General features: G+C 32.3%; 1 long non-coding RNA gene across 1 annotated transcript; it reads left to right on the top strand.

Moving 5' to 3' along the window:
* Positions 1-1300: 1300 nt before the first annotated feature.
* LOC130892384 (uncharacterized) lies at positions 1301-2954 on the top strand. Its single transcript, XR_009059031.1, has 2 exons — positions 1301-1406; positions 2712-2954. It is a non-coding gene; the product is annotated as an uncharacterized LOC130892384 (long non-coding RNA).
* Positions 2955-8084: the final 5130 nt, after the last annotated feature.

The raw sequence follows: 8084 nt of genomic DNA, 5'->3' as shown, positions 1-8084 counted from the left end.
GTTTTAGTGTATTTCTTTATACAAAAGTAAGGACCTTGATGTTGTTTGAAAGAAATTTTCTCCATCAATACAAAATATATAAATTCCAAGCAATTTAATTAGCTAAACGTAGCAATTTCAAATAAAATTTTCAAAGGAAACCAAATTAATATTAAAATAGCAACAATCACATGTTCTAACCTAGAAATCTGAAGAAATGTGTTAAGGCTGTTCTCGAAATAATCTTATCATTACCGCTAGGTGGCGGTAGATAGAAGTAAAGCTAATGTTACTAACAATGAGAACAGATCATTTAATAAATCATGTAACAAATCTAACAATTAACAATTTAGATAACTAAGTAATTAGTGGCTCCTTAGGTGTTCAAAATGTCGTTTAACTTTTTCTATACATGACATCAGTCGATGGCGGATGGATAAGACAGCAGATTCAATTTCTACTTTCAATTCTATCATCTCTTATCGTTGGCTACAGAAATGGACTATAGAATAATAAATTGCATACTTTAATCTCATAAGGTTGGATAGCCAAAGAAACTATTACAGTGGAAACTATCTAAAATACGAAAAAGAGGAAGACAGAAAATATCGTAGAGTTAGGGTATTCGGTAATCTGTGAAAATAGACTAGAGTCGATTTTGAAACAAAAAAAATAGTAGTAGCATGAGACCCATTGGTAAATTTGTCATATTATTGACATTTGATAGTTTTCGTCACATCTAAATATATAAAAATATGCTACGTACTCCATAAGAATTTAAAATTTTTATATCGTTTCCGTATGAATCGGAGTCGGCCTACATGATTTATTATATAAAAAAATTCAATATTAACATAATCTACTCAACTTTCGGCACCATAAACCTATTCACTAGAGATGGGATTCTACTTATAGATTTAAGTACATAGTTCGACTTCGTGGAATATTGAAAAAATTATGTTAATTCGAAAAATTTTAATTTATCGACCTTTTCGTTTTTACCTATACGAGTTTTGATGAGAAAATTAATTCTGGAATGCCATTTTCATCGCTTTATCCCCAATCTAGCCTAAACTTTTCCGCTACAGCAAATTGTTTATTATCAAGAAGATGTGGAATTCACATGGTGCTAAATCTAGTGAGTGAGATTGATGTGGACATGGAATATTTTTCACCTTTTGTACGAATTCATTTGTCCATTTGTGGACACTTTCATTTCATCTCTGAGATATATTTATTGATACTCTAATTGAAAGTACAGAAGATTTATTATTCAGACTAAAAGTATCCACTTGGATATATATAATTATTTTATTTTTAGAACGAGAATCAAGCTCGTTAATCCTTGGAGGAAGATTTGGAAGAAACTGTTTTCTTGAACTAGGCGGGTGCTATGGCAAACGCTCTATGAGGCAAATTCAACATAAGTAGGTATATTTCATACATGATTGAACATAATTATGTACAGACACCCTTTTAGCTAGTAGTTTATTACCACTGTGAATAATTTGTTATTATCAAAATTATCTCAGTAAAATAGTAGATAAAAAATATCCATAACATAACACATGATTTATTTGTTGTTACATTATTATATCCATTCGTACTATTTATGTTTTATAGTATCAATTTGCATCCGACAGATTCTTTCCGTTCTTGTACAAACAACAAGGCTTTAGGGTTGTTTTTCTATAAAGTACCTCCTAAATTTCAAGTTTTAGCAGTCATTTATAGACGCCCATCTTCCTGCAGTCGAGTTCTCTTAGATCTAGCTCAGCCAATGAAGATTCCAACGTCTACAGCTCCCTTCCCAGTTTCAGAGTTCTACAGATGACTTTAATGAGGTTAAGTCTTCAGGTTTCTCGTCAGTAGCATTCCTTACCTATGCTTGCAATGGAAATCATGTTTAAACTAAGCGAACTAGAGCTTCTTCTTTTTCTATATATTCTACACTCGTTAGTTTTTGCTACATTTAGACCGCAGTGTCTTGTAAGGAAGCTGACTGAATTATATCAAAGACACTTTCGAAATAAAGCTCCGAAGTACATTGATATTAAATTGTTTGGGGTATCGTTGCTCTGAATCAATACATAAAAAGAATTTTGAGTATGACTTTGCGTCTCATTGTTTTACCTTCAAAATAAGTAGCTTGCTCGTAAAAATCTGCAATTGGTGTCATATGCTATAGCTAAGGCGTTATTTGACATCTTAGCAGACCGATCACCAGTGTTGGACATCTCTTTTTCTTCAGGCTTAGTTGATATGGTTGTAAATATTTTTGGTTGCTTTAGATCTCTGCTGTTTTACCAGTACGACTTCATCTGATAATTCTGTCATTATTTTAGTTCGTTGTTGTTGTGCCATCTCATGAGATCACATAGCCGAAATATCGTTGCTGCTTTTTTGCTTTCTCATTGCCTGGTATATCCTGGTGACTTGGTAGTCGCATTAGTTGATTATATTATCACCATAGATATTATTTAATACGATTAACAGTATTTTTTGTGTTTAAATTAGCCACCGTAATCTTTTAGAAATTTTATTGTATCGTGCATGCTTTTGGATTATATTATACATTATGATTCTTGCTTGGATTTGGAAATGTTCTGTAAATGTTTTCAAGTTTTTAGGTTCCATCACCATCTGATCATTCTTCATCAGATATTCAACTGGTTTCTATAAGAAATGTAAATTTAATACCCTTCATTTATTAGATATTCCTTATTTTCCAGAGAACTACAACCACTTCAGGAGATTGATTTGGAAGATTTAACAGCTGAGGAGTACTTCAACTGACATCTATATATAGATATATGTTTTTTATGTTAATTAGTTTTTGATTTTAAATATCAATCGAATATTTACATTGTAAGAGTAGAATAAAGGCAATAGGTGAAAATGTCTTATGGTGCTGGCAATTGTTAAGTAACACACTTTTAATATACAAATAATAAATATGTAACAGTTATTAAAAACAGGTGCATTAGTAAACCGGAACAGGAAGTCTATGTAAGTCTTCTACCTATGGTGTCTTAGAAAGAACATGCGCCAATCAAAGTTCTTCGAGAGATCTGTAAATAGACGTCTATATAGACATCCTTTTTCTAATAATCTTTTCCCATATCTAAGCAGTTTTTTATCTAATTTTTAGTTCTGATCCTTTCTAAATCAAGAATTTCATTTTACGAATATATACTATGTCCCCAGGTAGGGGAAATGACTCTTGTAGAAATTAGGAACTGGAAATTTTCGGAAAAACTATTTTTCTCTACAGTAAAATGTCTTTAAATGACAAGTTCGCAATATGTCGTAACTATCTTTTTTATTTTGGTCTTCTTATATATCATCATTAACTCTCTCTACGTTGCGAACCGCCATATATTTTCCTGAGGATTTTCGTTTTCCATATTTCCAATTTATAATTTTTTCTGTCATCCTTCATGTTTCTGATGCAAATAGAACTGCTGGTATTATAATTGTTTCTTACTGTTTAGGTTCTTTGCTCTCAGTTCCCTTTTAGAATTCTATTATCTCTTTTATTTGCTTCTAGGTTTGTAGATGTTACCATTACTCTAAAATAATCACGTTCTACAACTTCCTTAACATTATATTATTCTTCACTTGTTATTCAATCAGTTTCGATTTCTTCTCGTACTTCAGATCCATCTATTTTGTTTTCTCTTTATTTAATTGTAAGCCAAACTTTTTGTTTCATCCGTAAATTTATTAAACGCCTTTTCCATTTCTCTCTTCTATGTTCTTAGTAACACTATGTCATCCGCTGTAATGCACTACCTCTATATACAACATATTCAAGGCTATTCATTCTATTTAGAATTGTCACATTTCTTTCTTTCTTGTATCTATCCAGTTACGTACTCATAGACTTTGCATATCTGTACAATCTGACCTTCTCCTCTATTTTTTGGTCTTCCTGGCAATCTTTTCACGTTCGGTCTACATTCTGTAATTTTCCTTATACCCTGCCGTTTTTCCATTCTTTGAATTCGTGTGTGCCATTGTATTCTTTTCGCTTGAGTTTACTATATCCTCATTTTCTGGTATATTCCTAATTTCATAGTTCATAATTCCTCTATACTCATTATTTCCAACATTTACTGGTCCACCAATTTTCTTCGTCAATATTTGTTGGTCTCAATATCCCAATCAAACTTGAAAGATTACTGATTGTATATGTAATCAGTATAATGTGAAATGTTGTGTCTTTTAGATGATTCCCGCAGTTCAAGAATTTTTTATTTTTGAAAGAGTCGTTTCACCCATCCAGAGATACATTTAGACCCATATAATGATCGTAAAATTCGCTACGCTTGGTCCCTGTGAATAGTTGCTTTCCAATTTATTATGCATTTTGTGCACGAAACACTCGATTTTCATGTGATTGGCACACAAGAATCAATCGGAACAATCCTTTTATGTCCAGTGTCAAAGTTGAAAACATGTCACAAATTAATTGTTCATTTGTTGCCGTGTCCGAAATAGAAGATACTTCAGATTTATTTAATATAAAATACAAATACTATGGAAGCACTTGACACTATATTATTTACTTTATACATATCTTCTTGAGCCTTTTTATAGTGTTCTTCATTAAGTAATGATGCATATTCCCAATTTGTCTATGAATCCAATAATATCAGAAAATTTTGTTTTAAGCGAACACAAATTTAAATCGGATGAAACCGAAAAGAATTTAAAATAAATGTCCACAGAACGACAATTCTACAGTTTATGTTTAAAGTACACTTTTGAAGCTCATGGAGCCTAAAAATTCAACATGTGTTTGAGGGGCAAAGGGAAAACGCAACTGCGCTCAACGCACTGATCTTAACACGACACGACAAATTGGAACGTGGTTTCGAAGCATTGTGCACCCATATGTTAGATTGGGTGTAATTGAAAAGCGACTAATATGATAAGATATTTCACTTTAACAATTTATTATTGACAGATAGATGCTAAGATTGATAGATGTTTGTTAATATGTCCTGTCATAAACTTTATGTGTGAGAAATGATAAAAGTAAATACAAATTTTAATTAATTTAAGTACTTTGAGTAAAAATATTCATTTATAAATGATACGAGTATTTCGCGGAAAAAAATTGTAAGTTATAACCCTAAATCTCAGTTTATTCAGAACTTATTCTGTATAATACAGTACGAATTGATCTACTAAAAACATTAGTTCAAAGTTAGTTAAGTGCACACATAGGCCCTTTTCACACCAAACGAATCCGAATCAATCTGGATCACTCCGAATCAAATTGAATCTGATTTGTCATCTCCACTCTTTCACACCAGCTGAATCGACCTGAATCTATAAAAATCCTTTCACCTCCTTTTTGTTTTCCTTCTTTTAGTTGCTTTTGAGCTATCATCATGGACGCAGTTGTTTTAAATGCGATAGTGTTTCGTAGGAGGCAACGGCGGAAACAGAAAACAAGAAAAGTGTGGATACATCACATAAATAGGAAAAGGCCGGATTTTGGTGTGTTTCATCATTTCTGTTGCTGTGATTTTTATCACTGGCGTCATAAATCGCACTATTTTCTTTAACTTTTAAAATTAATAACTCCACGTCCATCTCGTATGGTTGTTGATTAAACACTGACCGGACAAGGAATCTGACAGGTTGAATCAAGTGCGACCTCGAATCAAACCTGATTGAACCAGATTCGTCCGGTCTGAAGGCGGGAAAAGAGTCCCTTCACATTTAAACGGAGCGCTCGAAGCCGAATCTTGGTCAATCAGATTCATCTTGATTCGGAGTGATTCTGATTTATTCGGATTCGTTTGGTGTGAAAGGGCCCATAGGTCATGAGATAAGTCCTTCGGGTCGTGCCAATTGTTAACTACGAAGATCGATGTCAATTGGAAAGCTAGTCAAGCACCTTGGTTTGTACCTTTTAAAGTTATTAGACAAACTGTAAGACTTGTCTATTTGTCACCGATGACGAACTTTGTAGTTTCATACTCCTTCATGTACCAGCTGCATTCCGGATTGTCCCTGATGCCGTCTGTATAGAGATAGGCTAATCTAATTTCGCGCTTGTTAAAGTGGAACAATTGATTATTCAGATAGGCAAAAAGTCCAGTTATTTTTTTGTCTCATGTCGAATATTTCCTTTCATCTCCGTACATGTTCATGTAATAGCTACACCAAGAAAGGATTCTAACCCACTTGTAGTTTTGTTGATAGTCCGGCAAACGAATCGGTTTTGTCTTTATTGTCCAAGTAATCGGGCATCTAACCGAGCTGGATCTTGCAGCTTTTATTAACCAGGATTTTTTGAATTTCAGTACAAATCTAGAGCACGTCGTTTTGGCTTTTGTCAATTCTAAATTCAACTGTATTATCACCACCTTTAACAGTGAGCTTCTGGTTTGTATGAATTTCTTGTGGAGGGCAGTTGAGTTTATTGTTTTATTCCAAAAAAATAGTAACATAACATATATACTAAACTACTTTAATACACACAATCTTCCTTTTGTAATGAGTAATGAGCATTTTGAAGGCTCTTCATTATGAATAATTTTACTACAGTTTTCTGAACGGTATGCTTTAGTTAGACCGGAAATAAAAGTCGAAAAATGAACCTCGCATTAATTTTTACGGTGGCGGAGGAATTTTATGTTATGAATCGAAAATCTATCACTCAAAATTTGAGATTTTTATAGTGACATCTCTTTCTCATTTTTGTTCGTACAAAAACTTGTTCGTATCAAAATTGTGGCAAATTTTATTTTGTTTTCAATTTCAGTTAATTTCATGATTATTAAAAATTTCGAGATACGATTTGATGTAATCAACGAATAAATAGTTGTTGAGTTGTAATTTGTTGAAAAAATATAAATAAAATTTACTAAATTTACATTTTTTAACACTTCAACAATACAAAATTTCCCAATTTTTTCGAGTTTTAATGCTGAAAAATTAAATTTAACTTCTTTATCAAATTATAAAAGAAAAATTTGGTAATACGATCATTAGAAACCGGAATAATGAGAGTCGAAGTCCGTTAGGTACTGACAAGAATTTTGAGTTCTTGAATGATTCTTTAGGTTGTTGAATCCCATCTAATAATTAATTTCTTTTGTCACTTTGGATATGTATGAAAAAGGCAAATGTTAAGACGTCATGCTGTGGAAATCAACACAAAATATGGAAACAGATATTCTGAGATGTTTTGGACCATTTAATTAGACAAGAATAGAGGTGATTGGTTTATATGATAGGCTCTACTCATATATACTTTCACATTCTCGAAAATAATAGCAGGAAACGTACTTTTAGTATCACAGAATTAGTGCGATTATTGTTACAGAAGCAGCTCCATCTACTTGAGCTGTCCTGAAAAGAAAATCACCGGCTTTGAAATATACAAATGTAATATTATTTCTTTAATATATAAATATATAATTTTTTCAGGAATATGTTGTTTAATTAAATCAAACCTTAAAACCTCCAACTAAATGATAAGAGATGCTTAAATTCATTTAAGTCTAAAAATAACACAAGCACAGATTTGATAGGGTAAGAATTCTTCTATGTACTTGGAGCCTGTAAGTCAAGAACTTCTGAAATACCGTTAAACACCTCGCGAAAGTTCATATTTCTATAATAATCTATAAGTTTAGTTACAACTTATACTAAAGGCAATTGTTGACCGGTAGAGCTGTAAGTTGGATTTCATAAAGCTTAAAAAAAGATACGCACAAGGGAACGATGTTACAACTTTGTAAACATTGACGTTGGTTCCAACGGGACTTATGAATATCGAATTGTCAGATCCTAACTTCAGATGCACAGCAAATACTGCATTAAAACGAATAATTCTTCCTTAGAAAATGAAAGAAAGCATATTCAAACGAAGGATGAGAAAATATTAAAATCAATAGACAAACAACAAATCCTTATCAATAAAAAGACCAAAGACTTTCTCAATAGTAAATAGAATTGTATACCGGAGGTCATACAGCTTCCATTACCGCATCCTGCATTTCGTACGCCACAATTTTCTATCTATCCACTCGTCTTTCATGGTCTGTTCAATTCTTTCCTTGTCTTCTTTTACTATACGA

Source organism: Diorhabda carinulata, chromosome 4, assembly GCF_026250575.1.
Source record: "Diorhabda carinulata isolate Delta chromosome 4, icDioCari1.1, whole genome shotgun sequence".
NCBI classification, from domain to species: domain Eukaryota; kingdom Metazoa; phylum Arthropoda; class Insecta; order Coleoptera; family Chrysomelidae; genus Diorhabda; species Diorhabda carinulata.
Note: the sequence above shows the minus strand (reverse complement) of the source record. Positions and strands in the feature narration are given on the sequence as shown.